Source organism: Enhydra lutris, unplaced genomic scaffold (assembly GCF_002288905.1).
Source record: "Enhydra lutris kenyoni isolate GAN:26980312 unplaced genomic scaffold, ASM228890v2 scaffoldscaffold2, whole genome shotgun sequence".
Taxonomy (NCBI): Eukaryota; Metazoa; Chordata; class Mammalia; order Carnivora; family Mustelidae; genus Enhydra; species Enhydra lutris.
Genome location: NW_019154086.1, coordinates 64,807,626 through 64,825,500, shown reverse-complemented (window position 1 = coordinate 64,825,500; position 17,875 = coordinate 64,807,626).

Below are 17,875 nucleotides of genomic sequence, written 5' to 3'. Positions count from 1 at the left end.
CAGTCTCCTTTTTCTCCCTGTTCCCTCATTTCTGTTTCTAGAATCACCTTCCAAGTAAACTGGGGGCACATAAATCCTCTCAGATGACAAACACACAGATGATTTTTATTGTTATGAAAGAGTGTTCCTTGAATACTGGGTATTTACCCAAAGAATATGAAAACACTAATTGGAAGGGATATATGCACCCCTACATTTATTTATTTACAATAGCCAAATTATGGAAGCAACCAAAGTGTCCACCAATAGATGAATGGATAGAGAAAATGTGATAGGTGAATGGATAAAGAAAATAATGGAACATTATTCAGCCATAAAAAAAGAATGAAATCTTGCCATTTGCAATACACAGATGGTTCTAAAGATATAAAACTAAGCAAAATAAGCCAGTCAGAGAAAGACAAATACCACACTTCAATCATATGAGGAATTTAAGAAACAAAACAAATAAACAAAGGAAAGTAAAAAGAGACAAACAGAAAAACAGACTCTTAACTACAGAGAACAAACAGGGTTTCCAGGGGGGAGGTGGATGGAAGAATGGGTGAGATAGGTGAAGGAATTACTAGTACACTTATCTTGATGAGCACTGGGTATAATAGAATTGTTGAATCACTATATTGTACACCTGAAGCTAGTACAACACTATGTTAACTACATTGGAATTAAAATTTAAAAAAATAGTAAATTTCAATAATAATAATAATAATAATAATACCACCTCAGTGCCTGGCCCCCAAAAAACAAAACAAAAACAAAACAAGAAAATCCACGCTGCTTGAAAATTTCCTTAAAAAATTTTATATAACAGTGTTTTTTCAAATTCAAAGCATCAGATTCCCAAAATGAAACCTATTGTCAGATTGTATTTCCAAAGGCTTTAGCAGATCACAGGCGCATCAGCCACACTTGCATATATGCTAACCAGGGGTATTATTACCCCATGAATTTTGCCACTCTAATTTGAACAGAATGATGTATCACATTGTTATATTTTTCCTTTAGGTGACATTAGATGAACATCTTTACATCTTTTCATGTTCTTAGGATTTTTTTTTTTAATTTCAACCCCTGCAATAAAAATAAATTAAAGCTATATAATTGAGGAGCCATAGTAAAAATATTCAAAAATAACTTAGACAAAGGTTTGTTTAACCATATGTGAGGGAAGATATAAATAAAAATGGACAGATTTCACCACATTAAAATTGTCTTTTAAATTTTTGGTTGAGTAAATGATACCGAGAGAATTTTTATTTTTAAAGATTTTATTTATTTATTTGACAGAGAAAGAGAGTGATCACAAGCAGGCAGAGAGGCAGGCAGAGAGAGAGGGGGAAGCAGGCTTCCCATTGAGCAGACAGCCTGATGTGGGGCTTGATCCCAGGACCCTGAGACCAGGGCCTGAGCCTAAGACAGGGCTCAAACCACTGAGCCACCCAGGTACCCCGATACTGAGAGAATTTTAATAAAAAAACTGCCCATAAGTGTCAAAAGACAAAATATGGATTGGCAAAAATAGCCACAAAACTTTTAACAGATACTACCAATTGATAGGAGAAAGTCAAAGTACCTTAGAGAAAAATAGCCGAAGAATAAAAACAGGGGAAACCATGATATCTTCCCTGCTATTAGCAATGTAATTTTACAAGTTTTTTTTTTATTTCAAGTTTTTATTTAAATTTCAGTTAACATATAGTGTAATATTAGTTTCAGGAGTAGAATTAAGTGATTCATCACTTACATATAACACCCAGTGCTCATCCCAAGTGGTCTCCTTAATATCCATCACTCATTTAGTCCATCCCCATCACCCTCCCCTCCAATAACTCTCAGTTTGTTCTCTATAGTTAAGAGTCTCTTTTACGGTTTACTTCTCTCCTTTCAACCCTCAACCCCGTGTTCATCTCTTTCATTTTTTTGGGGGGTGTACTGATTTCTCATGTTTATTCAATTTAAAATCTTGCTCTTTTTTCTGAGATAGTGTTTCTACTTTTATGAAAAATTGATTTTTTTAGCTTTATGAAGATCTTTTCTTGTTTTGAATTTTTATTTAAATTCTAGTTAGTTAACAAATAGTGTAATACAGGTTTCAGGAGTAGAATTTCATGATTTATCACATACATATAATATCTAGTGCTCAGCACAAGGCCCTCCTTAATCCCCATCACCCTTTTATCCCATTTATCCCTCCAGCAACTCTCAGTTTTTTCTCTATAGTTCAGAGTCTCTTATGGTATGCTTCCCTCTGTTTTTTTCCCCCTTCTCCTATGGTCATCTGCTTTGTTTCTTAAATTCCACATTTGAGCGAGTTCATATGGTATTTATCTTTCTCTGACTGATTTACTTTGTTTAGCATAATATACTCCAGCTCCATCCACATTGTTGTAAATGGCAAGATTTTATTCTTTTGTATGGCTGATATATATATATATGGCTGATATATATATGGTTGAGATATATATATATATATATATATATATATATATATATGGCTGATATATATATATATCAGCCATACAAAAGAATATAGATATAGATATATAGATAAATATATAGATATATCACAACTTCTGTATCCATTCATCAGTCGATGGACAACTGGGCTCTATCCATAATTTGGCTACAGTAAATAATGCTGCTATAAATATTGCTGTTCCTGTGCCCCTTTGAATCAGTATTTTGTATCCTTTGGGTAAATACCTAGTAGTGTAATTAGTGGGTCATAGAGTAGTTCTATTTTTAACTTAAAAAAAAGATTTTATTTATTTGAGAGAGAGAGTGTGTGCACATAGGAGCAGGGGAGAGGGGCAGAGGATGAAGTAGAAATAGGCTCCCTGCTGAGCAGAGAGCCTGATGCAGGGCTTCATTCCAGGACCCTGGGATCATGACCTGAACCTAAGGCAGATGCTTAACCAACTGAGCCACCCATGCAACCCCCTCTGTGCTGTTTTCCAGAATTGCTGCACCATTTTGCATTTCCACCAATAGTGTGTGAAGGTTCCCCTTACTCTGCATCTTCACCAACATCTACTGTTTCTTGTGTTAATTTTAGACATTATGACAGGCGTGAAGTGATATCTCATTGTAGTTTTGATTTGTATTCTCCTGATGATGAGTGATGTTGAGGATCTTTTCATGTGTCTGTTTGCCATCTGGATGTCTTCTTTGGAAAAAGTCTATCCATATCTTTTGCCCACTTTTCAAGTGGATTAGTTGTATTTTGGATGTTGTGATTGATAAGTTCTTTTTAAATTTTGGATATTAACCCTTTATCAGATATGTCATTTGCAGATATCTTCTCCCATTCTGTAGGTTGGTTTTGTTATTTCCTTCACTGTACAGAAGTTTTTTTTATCTTGATGAAGTCCTTATAGATCTTTTTTTGCAGATGACATGATATATAAGTAGAAAACCCCAGAGACTCCACCAAAAAATTGCTAGGACTGATACATGAATTCTGTAAATTTGCAGGATACTAAAGTGTAGAGAAATCTATTGCATTTATATACACCAATAATGAAGCAGCAGAAAGGGAAATCATAGAATTGATCCCATTTACAATTGCACCAAAAACCATAAGACACCTAGGAATAAACCTAACCAGAGAGGTAAAAGAGCTGTACTCTGAAAACTGAAGAACACTTATGAAAGAAATTGAAGAGTTCACAAAGAAATGGAAAAATATTCCATGTTCATGGATTGGAAGAACAAATATTGTTAAAATGACCCAAAGCAATCTACTCATTTAATGCAATCTCTATCAAAACACCACCAGCATTTTTCAGAGCTAGAACAAACAATCCTAAAATTTGTATGGATCCACAAAAGACCCTGAATAGCCAAAGCGATCTTGGTGAGGGGCGGGGAAAAGGAAGGCTGGAGGCATTACAATTCCAGACTTCAAACTATATTACAGAACTGTAGTCATCAAGATGGTATGGCACTGGCACAAAAATAGACATGTAAATCAATATAATAGAATAGAAAACCCAGAAATGAACCCACAGCTATACGGCCAACTAATTTTCAACAGAGCAGGAAAGAAGATCCAATGGAAAAAAGTCTGTTCAACAAATGGTGCTAGGTAAACTGGATGGCAACATGCAAAAGCAAGAAACCAGACCACAATAAATAAAAATAAATTAAAAATGGATGAAAGACCTAAACGTGAAGCAGGAAGCCATCAAAATCCTAAAGGAGAACATGGGCAGCAACCTCTTTGATGTAAGTCGTAGCAACTTCTTAAAAGAGAGTTCTCTGGAGGCAAGGGACACAAGTTATTTTTAAGTTTACACACACACACAAACAGGTCTGTGAGCTCAGAACCAATCTTTTAAAGAGAATTTTCCCAGACAGAGCTCCCTTTAACTTGGGCAATACAAGTCAACTGCTTTAAAATTTGAAGTCCATACCTATGTAATACTATAGAAGGGAGAAATGATTTAACATTTTGTGTACCTAACACTGAGAATAATTTCCTTGTGTTAACTGGACTGCTATTCATATACCTAAGTTCACTCAGCCTAGATCATTCAATTGATTGCTCCCAATATATTGGATTAGGGAATTTCTAGGCCTTATAAACCCACTTTATTGTGCATATAGTCTTCCCATCTGCCGAATAATACCAGCCACCAGGTAGAAATTCCAAGGTATCACCTTTCTGCACAATTTATTTCTTACCTTAAAATCATTAAAATTTTTAATTTTACACAAAACATAAACTAGATATATTACAATACAGAGATGTCAGGTTGGTTAACATTTCTATTTCTTTTCTATTTAGTGCTCCATGGTGAAATAATATTTTTTAATTCTTGTTTGTACTGACTAAATACTAGGAATTATGGCTCTGCTCCCAAGTTGGTGAGTTATAGAGCCATAATTCTGCTTATACACAAATGAAGTGTGTATCTCTATTTGGTTTTTGAACATGAGTTCAGTGGGGGAGATCTCATAAGATCTCAGATCCATGAGCTGTATCGTGCCAGAGGATCTGTCCACACAGGGTTTCTAGACTGATTCTAGGTTTAAGATTTTAATAGGCCAGGTATGTACAAAAGTTGGGGCCCATTTTCTCTTTCCATTGATTAATCACTTTTTGCCTGCAAGTGTATTTATTTGAAGTGTAACTAAAGAGGGGAAAAAGCCTCCCGATCAAGAGCTATTGTGGTTGCTGTTAAATTCCAGATGGAAAAATAGGTAGTGACATTAGCTTATGACAAGCGACTTGAGACTATGTTTTTAGAGCCCAAGATAAACAGAAGGTGGCTATAGTTAACTAGATATTCAACAACTGGATTGATTTTATTGAATTTATTCCAAATTGCCTAAACTCCTAGTTTAGAGGATATTTTTCAGTAGTTTAGGTTCAAACTGAAATTCCTTAAAAAGAACTAATGCCAATTTAAAAAGAGAAATGAAGGGGCGCCTGGGTGGCTCAGTGGGTTAAGCCTCTGCCTTTGGCTCAGGTCATGATCCCCACATCGGGATCAAGCCCCACATCGGGCTCTCTGCTCAGCAGGGAGCCTGCTTCCCTTCCTCTCTCTCTGCCTGCCTCTCTGCCTACTTGTGATCTCTCTCTGTCAAATAAATAAAAAAAAAAAAAAAGAGAAATGAAATTTTTCTCTAGGTGAGTCTACATAATTTATTTCATATTCAGAGCATGACGTTTTATTTATATTGCCCATGGCTGGTCATAGGAGTCATAGTTTACAGGGATTTAGTGTATTGTGTTGTTAACAGGTGACTACTTCTGAAGTCTAGAGGGGTATTTTTATGGTCCTGACATGAAAGACCACAGCGCAGGTTTATCTGTGAGGCAGTTATGGGAGGGCTATAAAGTGATCTCAGTTGACTACTGTGCCTTCCATTGACGCCAAGAGCATTTCATAGTTCAGTGTTTGGTTTATTTTTAGATTCTAAAGGTACAGTTGATATGCTTGGGAGCATTAATCTCTGACTCACAGATTTATTGTTAACCCTTATCATTTGTTTTGAATAACAACTATGGGAAGGCAAAACTTTTCCCCTGTTCTGAGTGATCTTTTGACTTTGAAAAAGTGGTCATTAAATATTTCACTCACATGCTGTGAAATTAGAGGGCTTTAGTAATTAATTTAAAAAGAAAATGTGGTTGGGGACAAGAGCAGGGGATGTCGAATCCTACAGTACAAGTGCAGTTTACTATATTTATATATATTCTTCAATTCTTTGTGTATACATATATATAAAATATAATACATATTATATATATACATTTAAAATATAATACATATTTTATATATATATAAATAAACCATATGAAGGCTATCTTTCAAAGTTACAATCTTAAGAAGGTATATACTAACTTCAATGGTGGAACCCTTGCTTAACAAATATTTAGATTACAATTTTAAAATGTCAAAGTTCCTAATATTTGGTTTTCATTCTGTAAGGTAGTTTCTATCTTTCTGCATCCACATGTATCCTGTATCTTTTCAATCGGGGTTTGAAAGATTGTTCAGTAATAACTCAGCATGCCCCCACTTCCATCCCATCTCATTAAGTGAAGAACCAACTAAGATACTTGATGAAGAGAACCATGGGGTGGGAATCCAAAGGGGGTTCCTATTTCTGGCCTTACAAAATGATTTGTATGACCTCAGGTAAGTCATTTAGCTCCTGAGCCAGATGAAAGAAGGCAATAATGTTGGCCCCTGGGAAATGCTTGAATTTCTTTGATGGTCACAGAGGAAATGTTCCATATAAAAATAGGTTACAATATTTGTCTTCTCAAGAATTTGATATGGCTAGTCTCTTGTGAAATAAATGGCTAGATAGTTATCAGCTGAAAATGATCTCCCTGAGGTATTTACACTTTCTTTTGAAGTTTCACAGCCATTTCTAAGACACAAGATAATGAAGATTTAACACCATTACCACTGAGAAAAGCTCTAGGCCTGGGGGAGGAAGGAAGCCGCATAATGGGCTGGGCACCTTATTTTGCAGGGTAAGGACAGGAAAATGTAATAGTGTTACACTCTGGTTGTAATAGTTTCTTTATTTAAGAGAGTAGAGGCCTTAGTGTGTCATACCAATTACTAATACATATCAGTTAATCCCTGATTAACCCAGGAATGACTTCTGGTAACAAATAATGCTGACCACACAACATGGAAGGTTAGATAATTAGACTTACGTAATAACTCTTTCATAAAGTCCATCAAATTGTATATCACTCAAAACTGACTGGTTTTTATCTTGGTAAAAGGTTATTTCAATATTATATACCCTAGGTTGTTTCCTTAATGTATCTCAACTTTCTATCAGAGAAATTGTTTATATGGTATTTCTCATATTCCTCCTCCCCACATCCAAAAACTTTCTAAAGAAATAAATAATAGATGTGAGAAAGAAACAGAAATTCTGTATGATAGAAATACAAAATTGCTCTTACTTATTGAGTGCTTATTGTGTGATAGTCTCTGTGAAACATTTTACTTGCATTATTTCATGTAAGCCACACAGTAAATATATGAGGTATTTACTATTGTTGTGTTCCTGGTTTGCAGGTGAAGAAATGGGCTTAGAGAGGTTAATTAACTTATACAACGTTATGCAGGTGGGAAGTGGCAGAACAGGGTTGAAACTCAGCACATTGTATGGTTGTGGATCACGCCTTTATGCAGTGAGCATCTACTAAGAACTATACAAACTAGTAGCTTATAAATAATGATTAAAGGACCAAGGCTATCATTTCGTTCATACTGAGCCAGGTTTTCACAGGGCCTTGATTCCCAAAGGTCTATAGGCATGGCCTAAGGTGGGCTGAGCAAGCTAATGTAGGTAGCCATCAGATCATAGCTATCCCTTCTCACATTTTGGCTGGAGAAGTGCTGAAGAAATTTGGCCTGATCAGCCATGGTCTGGAACCCTCAGAGGGTGTGTGATCAGGAGAATTGGAGAATTGTTGTCTTCTCAATCTGATGGTCATTTCTCTCTTGGAGCTCAGGCTACCCTTTATTTTTGAGATGACTTCCTGGGACGGTCTTCTGCTATTAGCATTAGACACCTTTAAGAGCAAGTCACCCATTTACAATCTTAAGCCTGGATGTTGAAGATGATAAGAAAGAGTGTGTATTGTTTGGTATTCTAAATTATGCTCCCAAGAGCTCCTGAGAGGGCAGGTTCTGAACCTCTCTCCTGCCTCAACCCTTACAACAACTCTTCCTTCTATCTAGTGTCTGCTTTGGGATTGAGTTTGAGATTTCATATGCATAACCAATTTCCTAGTCAAAGTACATTTGTAGTCACTAGTGTGGTGTCGAGGCAGATACATTATTCCATCAGGGAGAAGAAACGGTCTCAGACCCAAGGATTGCATTTATTATTGCATCCTTTCAAGTGTACTTAAAAGATTCACATGAAGGATACAATTAATAAGATATTAAGATATGGCACTTTTGTACCTGACAGATCTGAATCAATATCCCTGTTAACCTAAATCTAAGAAAGATTCAAAGATAAGAAATCTAGAATGATTTTTTAAAAAATTCCTTTAGTGGAAAGGAAACCCTTTCTTAAATTGGTGTAAATGGAAAAACTTTGGCTCTTATTCCGGAAACAGAATCATGCATGGAAAACCCCCAATTAAAAGGTCACTTTTAACTGAAACTGAAAGAAGCAAGTTCAGAGTTTAAAACCAAAGAAAGAAGGATAAGCTAATATTCTTTAAGCTGAAAAGAAATGTGATACTTTTCTAAAGTGTTACCTTTGGGAAAGTTATGAAGTTATGAAGTCGTTTGTTATTTTTTCTTGATCCAAATTATTTGATAATACAGAAAGCAAAACTAAATATTTCTGAAGAACCTTGAGGAGAATGATTCTAGCCTTACACAAAGGGAATCCTCTTTTCCTTTTGATGTTCCTTTAAGGGACTTTTTATTGTTGAAGGAGATGTCCCGTTAACATTTTACATAAAGTTCCCTTGAGAGTGGGTCTTAGTGGTGAGGATTCTGTCGTATTAATGTTGGCTGTGAGCATTTTTTTCAGTAATTTATCTGTAGGGATTATATCATCTTTTGAGTTCACAGAATGCCTGGGCAGATGATTTGCATGTAGTTGAAAGGTTCTTAGAGTTGTCTTAGTGACAACTCTTAGTTCTTAGAGTTGTCTTAGTGACAAAAGGTAGATTTCTGGGTTCTCTTCTGGTGAGAATGGAGTTTGGAGGTTTGCTTACCTGATGGAGTAATCCTCCTATTAGACTTGTCTACTGGCACTTGCACCCTTACATCCTTTGTAAATTCTACCCAATAATGCTGCAGGTGGAAGCTTGGGAACTATGTTTCTTGGGTTCTTTTGGTAGCAGGGTTCTAGGATGGTGGGGCTCTGCCACTGAGATGCTTTCACATCGGGTTGCAAAAGTGGAAGAGGGGGCAAACATTTTTTTTTTTTTTTTCCCTGTCCTCTGGCAGTGGTGGTGAGCTGATGAGTAGGCTTGCCAGATGTCCAGATGTACATGGTTTCCATTTCACCCATGTTGGAGCTGTGAGGAGCTGAAAAGCTACTTCACGGATTTGGGGGACATGGCAGGCTCTTCTCTTTCTGTGGCCACAAACCTGAAACTTATGCAGCAACTCCTGACTTTTGCTCCTCTCGTCTAGTCTTTCCAATAGTTTTATAGGCATCCAGTTGAATTGAGTTATAATTGAATCCATGTCTGGTTAAAATATAGATAGCATAGTTTCTGATTTCCTGGCTGAATCCTGACTAACGTGGGGGATTTTTCTCAACATTTACATTTTTTTCCAGTGAAGAAAGCTTTCGTTTCTTGTTGCTGGAGTCCGCTAAACTTTGGAAGAGAAATCTTTATATGGGCCCCATCTTTAGCAAGGCCATGAAATTTGGTTTCATTTTATGTTTTAAAGTCCATTCAGGGGACAACACAATTTTTAATAATGATGACATGATGACATATGGTTAATGAAATCTCTTTCCAGCTGAATTTATAAATCCACCTTATACATGTCAGTATTTTAAGGAGTTAAGAAGGCTATATATACTAATGCAGGTATAAAACATATTTAACAACTAAGAAAGAAAGTTTGTTATATCATCCGTGTAGTTCCCTTTTCAGTTGTGTGTTTATTGTTAACAATAAATAGGAAAAATCAAACATATCATCTGGGACCATCACTAATTAGTAATGCCTTTCTGAACCTGACTCAATGATAACATCTTCCATTCTTATTTACAGCCTGTGGTTTCAGGGTAGAGAGTATAAGGTTGGCAGAGGTGAGAGTATCCTAGGACTTTGTTATGGTTGGCATGGGGGACTTGTCCAGAGGGGCCCTGGATCAGAAAATTTTTCCCACCCAAAGCCCCAACCTGCAATGAGGATTCTAGGAGTTTTTCACCTCAGCCTTTTGACTTTGGCTCATGATGGGTCTCTCTTAAACTCTTTATAGATCCTGTTATTGCAGACAAAGAATGAAGGCCAGTCTGTTCTTATTGCAGGTTGGGAAAGGGAGGGTCTTTTGTCTTCCTCCCAGAGGAAGTATGTATATAGGGAGTCATAGAGTATGGTCCCTAGAGTACAGCTGAGCAATTTTTAGTGCTGCATCTCAATTTCCAGGTAAGTTCCTAGGTGGCTGGAGAGAGAGGTGGAAGTAAGGTAGCACTGAGCACCATTATTGATGGATGTGTAATTTACATAAAGTAGATACCCCAGAGGAAAACTGCATGGATGATACTACTTATTTCTTTCAACTCTGAAAAACTATGGATCGATAAGGAATGGTTGGATGTAGAAGGAAGACCATTTCATTAAGGGGCCAAAGACCCAAGTTCTGGCTCCTACTTCATCTCAGAGAGACCTGAGGCAGTTAATATTCCCCTGACTCTGTTGGCTCCACGAATCAAGTGATTTGGTGGCAGGGGGCTAAACAAATGACCTCTGAGGCTTAATCTGGTTTAGGATCTACAGTTCTGTGTTGTCATAAATGTTTGGATATACAACCAAGGTCTGGTATTTCATTCCTTGTTTTGTTACCTTATACTAAATGTATTAATGTATATATACAGTGCTTAGAAGAAGGCCTGGCACATAAGAAGAGCCATATAAATTTTTGCTAAATAAATAATCTCTTTGCTGATTTAGGCAAGTCAAGAGATAAACTCTGCCTCATTTTCATATGACCCAAATGATGTTTTGGCAATTTTCAGCCTTTTGGTTAAAGGCATGAGATCAATGCCCTTATAAGAAGAGGAAGAAACACCAGCTCTCTCTGCCACCTGAGGATACAGAGGGAAGGCAGCCCTTTGCAATCCAGGAAAAAGGCCCTCACCAAAATCTGATCATACGAGCACCCTGATGTAGAACTTCCCAGGCTCCAGAACTGTGAGAAGTAAATGTCTGTTGTTTAAGTCACCCAGTTTGTGGCATTTTTTGTTAGAGCAGCCTGAACAGCTGAGGTCACCTGGTAATCGATGTATATTTACTGTAGACCCCAAGGACTTCCATGACTGCTAAGCCTGCACCACTCTGGCAATCGTTGTCCATCCCATCTGACTGGATTTCTTTTCCTCTATTTGATTAGATTTCTACCTCCACTGCCTTGCTTTCCAATTCACTCATTAGCTAATAGAACAAGAATTTTGTCTTATCTGATTGCCAAGACCTGATACATTGCCTAACTCTTGCAGTTTCCTTCATTCTCAGCCACTAGAGAATGGTCACATTTTCTGGAATCTCAATGGTGATGTCCCCCTGACTTCAGTACTCAACTGCCTCCTGCATTTCTGATGTCTCTGCCTGCTGGACTGGATCTACTTACTTTTTAGTGCTTATGGAACCATACTGACCCATTTTCCTTTGCTCACTAACCAACTGTCTGTAACTTAATCCTCTCTTAATCTGTCCCATGTTTCTTCTTTATCACTTCCAGCCTTTATTTTTTATGGCCCAACACGCTTGGTTCCAAATGCTCAGTCTACAAGGAAACACAGGTAAACAAACTAAAACACAGAAAACACTCACCTGTCTCTATCATGACTATCTTACTGGCCTTAATTAAAAAAAATGGGTTTTCCAACACAGAAAAAGATGTTATGAGTTTTCAATAGGTGTGATATAATAATGATAATGACAATGATAAATAGCCATGAGATAAATAGATGATCATGCATGGGTACTTTATTAGTCCCTGGTATTATGCTATTTTATGTACATTAACTTACTTAGTTCTTAGGTTTTATTACCCCAACTTATAACTGAGGAAACTGAGCCTTGGAGGAGTCCAAGGAGGCCCCCAAGTTTCCTTACCTAATACCTGGTGGAACTGGCTTCGCATCTAGATCTAGCTTCAGGGCCACAGTTCTTTACTACTAGCCACATAGGCTCTGTTTCACTTCTAAAGAAATTGATGCTGAAATTATGACATACTCTTGCTTTGCTGTAACTGTTTACTGCTAGAAAAAGCTTAACAGAATATTGTCTTACATACCTGTTAACTCCAAGAATCTAAAATCCTAATATTCATTCTGACAATGTGAGCCAGCAGTAGCTAGGCTTTTGACATCCATAAAAAATAAAATATTTGACATGTGCACTTATTTTATAAAATCTAAAGTATATTGATATGCATAAAATTTTAATTTGTACAGTTCTTTGAACTGAAAATTTTAAAAAATATATGACATATGTCTCTGCTTTTATAGAACAGCATGAAGAAATTCTAAACTTTTTTTGATGATTCAGAATCCCCACTGTGAACATCATCTACTGTGATAATAGTGATATCTTTGTGACTTTTAATGCATGAGATCAGTGTATCCCCACACTAAATAACCCCATACTATTATTTTTAAAGTTATGTCATTTACTTTGATCAATTTATCTTTTCCATTGGTCTTATGGTCATTTGCACCTCTTGTTTCTAGTATGCTTGCCTTTTGCTATACCTTTCCAATTTGCTTTTAATCTACTAAAGATTGTAAAAGTAGTAATACTCATTTATTTAATCTGTAAGTAAAGTAGGAGTAAATGGGCTCAGAAAGGTATTTCAATGTGGTTTTGATTCAAATCTCCCTGATTGCTAATGATGATGAACTTTTTTTCATGTGCCTGTTAGCCATTTGTATGTCTTCTTTGGAGAAGCGTCTGTTCATGTCTTCTGTCCATTTTTTTTTCTTCTGTCCTTTTTTTGATGTGATTATCTCTTTTGTGTGTATTGAGTTTGGGAGTTCTTTATAGATCTTGGATATCAGTCCTTTGTAGTGTCATTTGTGAATATCTTCTCCTATTCCGTGGGTTGCCTCTTTGTTTTATTGACTGTTTCCTTTGCTGTGCAGAAGCTTTTGCTCTTGATGAAGTCCCAAAAGTTCATTTTCGCTTTTGTTTCCTTTGCCTTTGGAGACATATCTTGAAAGAAGTTGTTGTGGCTGATGTTGAAGAGGTTACTGCCTATATTCTCTTCTAGGATTTTGATAGATTCCTGCCTCATGTTAAAGTCTTTTATCCATTTTGAGTTTATCTTTTTTTAAAATTTAATTTCTTTTCAGTGTAACAGATTTCATTGTTTATGCACCACACCCAGTGCTCCATGCAATACGTGCCCTCAATAATACCCACCACCAGGCTCCCCTAACCTCCCATCCCCCCCCTTTCAAAACCCTCAGATTGTTTTTCAGAGTCTATATCTTTGTGTATGGTGTAAGAGAATGGTTGAGTTTCATTCTTCTACATAGCTGTCCAATTTTCCTGGCACCATTTATTGAAGAGACTGTCTTTTTCCAATGGATATTTTTTCCTGCTTTGTTGAAGATTATTTGACCATAGAGTTCAGGGTCTATATCTGGGCTCTCTACTCGGTTCCACTGGTCTATGTATCTGTTTTTATGCCAGTACCATGCTGTCTTGGTGATCACTGCTTTGTACTAAAGCTTGAAATCAGGCAACGTGATGCTGCAGTTTTGTTTTTCTTTTTCAACATTTCCTTAGCAATTCAGGGTCTCTTCTGACTCCATATAAATTTTAGGATTGTTTGTTCCAGCTCTTTGAAAAATGCTGGTGGAATTTTGATTGGAATGGCATTAAAAGTATAGATGTCTCTAGGCAGTATAGACATTTTAACAATGTTTATTCTTTGATCCATGAGCATGGAATGGTCTTCCATCTTTTTGTGTCTTCATGAGCATTCTGTAGTTCCTCGAGTACAGTTCCTTTACCTCTTTGGTTAGGTTTATTCCCAGGTATCTTATGGTTCTTGATGCTATAGTAAATGGAATCGATTCTCTAATTCCCCTTTCTATATTTTCATTGTTAGTGTATAAGAAAGCAACTGATTTCTGTACATTGATTTTGTATCCTGCCATGTTATGAATTGCTGTATGAGTTCTAATAGTTTGGGGATGGAGTCTTTTGGGTTTTCCATATAAAATATCATGTCATCTTTGAAGAGAGAGTGTTTGACTTCTTCATTGCCAATTTGAATACCTTTTATTTCTTTTTGTTATCTGATTGCTGTTGCTAGGACTTCTAGTACTATGTTAAACAAGAGTGGAGAGAGTGGGCATCCTTGTCGTGTTCCTGATCTCAAAGGGAAGGCTGTCACCTTTTCCCCATTGAGGATTTCCCCATTGGGTTTTTCATAGATAGATTTTATGAAGTTGAGAAATGTTCCCTCTATCCCTATACTTTGAATTGTTTTAATCAGGAGTGGTTGCTGTATTTTGTCAAATGCTTTTTCTGGATCAATTGAGAGGACCATGTGGTTCTTCTCTCTTCTCTTTTGATTTGTTCTATCACATTGATTGATTTGTGAATGTCAAACCAGCCTTGCATCCCATGGATAAATCCCACAGGGTCATGATGGATAACCTTTTTAATATACTGTTGGATCCTATTAGCTAGGATCTTGTTGAGAATCTTTAGCATCCATATTCATCAGGAATATTGGTCTGAAATTCTCCTTTCTGGTGGGGTCTTTGCCTGGTTTGGGGATCAGGGTAATGCTGGCTTCATAAGAAGAGTCTGGAAGTTTGCCTTCTGTTTCTGTTTTTTGAAACAGCTTTAGGAGAATAGATTGTTTCTTCTTTAAATGTTTGGTAAAATTCCCCAGGGAATCCATCAGGTCCTGGGCTCTTGTTTTTTTGGGAGGTTTTTGATCACTGCTTCGATCTGATTACTAGATATTGTTCTATTCAGGTTGTCAATTTCTTCCTGATTCAGTTTTGGAAGTTTATAGGTTTCCAGGAATGCGTCCATTTCGTCTAGTTTGCTTAACTTATTGACATATAACTGTTGATAATAATTTCTGATGATTGTTTCTATTTCCTTGGTGTTGGTTGTGATCTCTCCCTTTTCATTCATAATTTTGTTAATTTGGGTCCTTTCTCTTTTCTTTTAGATTAGTTTAGCCAATGGTTTATTGATCTTATTGATTCTTTCAAAAAACCAGCTTCTAGTTTTGTTGATGTGTTCTAGTGTATCTCTAGTTTCTATCTCATTGATCTCTGTTCTAATCTTGATTATTTCCCTTCTTGTGTGTGTGGTTGGCTTAATTTGTTGTTGATTCTCCAGTTCTTTAAGGGGTAAATATAGCTGGTGTATTCTGGAGTTTTCAGTTTTTTTTGAGTGAGGCTTGGATGGCTATGTACTTCCCTCTTCGGACTGCCTTTGTTGTATCCCATAGGTTTTGGACCAAAATGTCTTCATTCTTTTTGGTTTCCATGAAGTGTTTAAGTTTTTCTTTGATTTCCTGATTGATCCAAACATTCTTAATCAAGGTGGTCTTTAGTTTCCAAGTGTTTGAATTCCTTCCTAACTTTTTCCTGTGGTTGAGTTGCAGTTACAAAGCATTGCAGTCTGAGAATATGCATGGAATAATCTCAGTCTTTTGGTATTGGCTGAGCCCTGATTTGTGACCCAGTATGTGGTCTCTCCTGGAGAAAGTTCCATGTGTACTTGAGAAGAATGAGTGCTTGCTAGTATTTTATTTACCATTATAGTATAGTAAGACTCTTTTTCTGTGGGATATTTATTTATTTATTTATTTGACAGACAGAGATCACAAGTAGGCAGAGAGGCAGGCAGAGAGAGAGGAAGGGAAGCAGGCTCCTCACTGAGCAGAGAGTCCAATGCAGGCCCTATCCCAGGACCCTGAGACCATGACCTGAGCCAAAGGCGGAGGCTTTATCCCACTGAGCCACCCAGGTGTCCCTTTCTCTCTCTCTCTCTTTTTTAAACAAAAAAGGAATATATTACAAATAAGTACTTGTAAGCACTATAAGTATTTGCTTTCATATAGTATAATCAGCTCTATTTCATATTAAAGTCTTTAAAGAATCTGTGCATACTGAAATAACAATGTTTTCTGAAACTTAGCTAACATATGGGATACTCTTTGGAAACTAACCTGTTGGGATTTTATTGGCACTTTTCACTTTCTAGAAGAGCAGATATTACATAGAATTCCTGATATTTAGCCTCCTGTATATAGTCATAATTTTGAGTAGATATACTTCACTTACCCAACAAATATTTATTGAGCACTTAGGATATACTAGGGACTGTGTTACATTTTGAGGATAGGAAATAATTAGATAGGAAATCTCTTATGAAGCTGTTAGATAATCTCCAGGCTTGAGATCAGCAAGTGTGTGGGGACACTGAGAGCTGTCACATTCAGAAAGAGTTATAAAAAGCTAAAAAAAAAAAAGGCGGGAGGAGTCAAGATGGTGGAGAAGTAGCAGGCTGAGACTAATTCAGGTAGCAGGAGATCAGCTAGATAGCTTATCTAAAGATTGCAAACACCTACAAATCCAACGGCAGATCGAAGAGAAGAAGAACAGCAACTCTAGAAACAGAAAATCAACCACTTTCTGAAAGGTAGGACGGGCGGAGAAGTGAATCGAAAGCGACGGGAAGATAGACTGCGGGGGAGGGGCCGGCTCCCGGCAAGCGGCGGAGCAACGGAGCACAAAATCAGGACTTTTAAAAGTCTGTTCCGCTGAGGGACATCGCTCCAGAGGCTTAACCGGGGTGAAGCCCACGCAGGGTCAGCGTGGCCTCAGGTCCCGCAGGGTCACAGAAGGATCGGGGGTGTCTGAGTGTCGCAGAGCTTACAGGTATTAGAACAGGGAAGCCGGCTACAGAGACAGAGCCAAGGAGTAAGCTCTAAGCTCGGGGTTACCTTGAACCGGTCGCAGGCTCGGTCAGCTTGGAGCGCGGCCAGAGGCAGGGTGACGGGAGTAAATCGGTGCTGTTCTCTGAGGGCGCACTGAGGAGTGGGGCCCCGGGCTCTCGGCTCCTTTGGGCCGGAGACCGGGAGGCCGCCATCTTCATTCCCGCCCTCCGGAACTCTACGGAAAGTGCTCAGGGAACAAAAGCTCCCGAAAGCAAACCCGAGCGGATTACTCAGCCCGGCCCCTGGTAAGGGCGGTGCAACTCCACCCGGGGCAAAGACACTTGAGAATCACTACAACAGGCCCCTCCCCCAGAAGATCAACAAGAAACCCAGCCAACACCAAGTTCAACTACCAAGGAGTTCAGTTTCAATACCAAGGAGAGCAGCAGAATTCCAAAGGAGGAGAAAGCAAAGCACGGAACTCATGGCTTTCTCCCCATGATTCTTTAGCCTTGCAGTTAATTTAATTTTTTTTCTTTTTCAATTTATTTTTCTTCTTCTGCTAAATTTTTTTAACTTTTACCCTTTCCTTTTTAAACGTTTTTTAACTAGTTTATCTAATATATATATTCTTTTTTTCCTTTTTATATTTTTTCTTTATTGGTTTTCTTTTTTTAATTGTTTCTTTCTTTTTTTTTCTTTTTTCTTTTTTTTTTTTTTTCTTCTTTCTGAACCTCTTTTTATCCCCTTTCTCCCCCCTCACT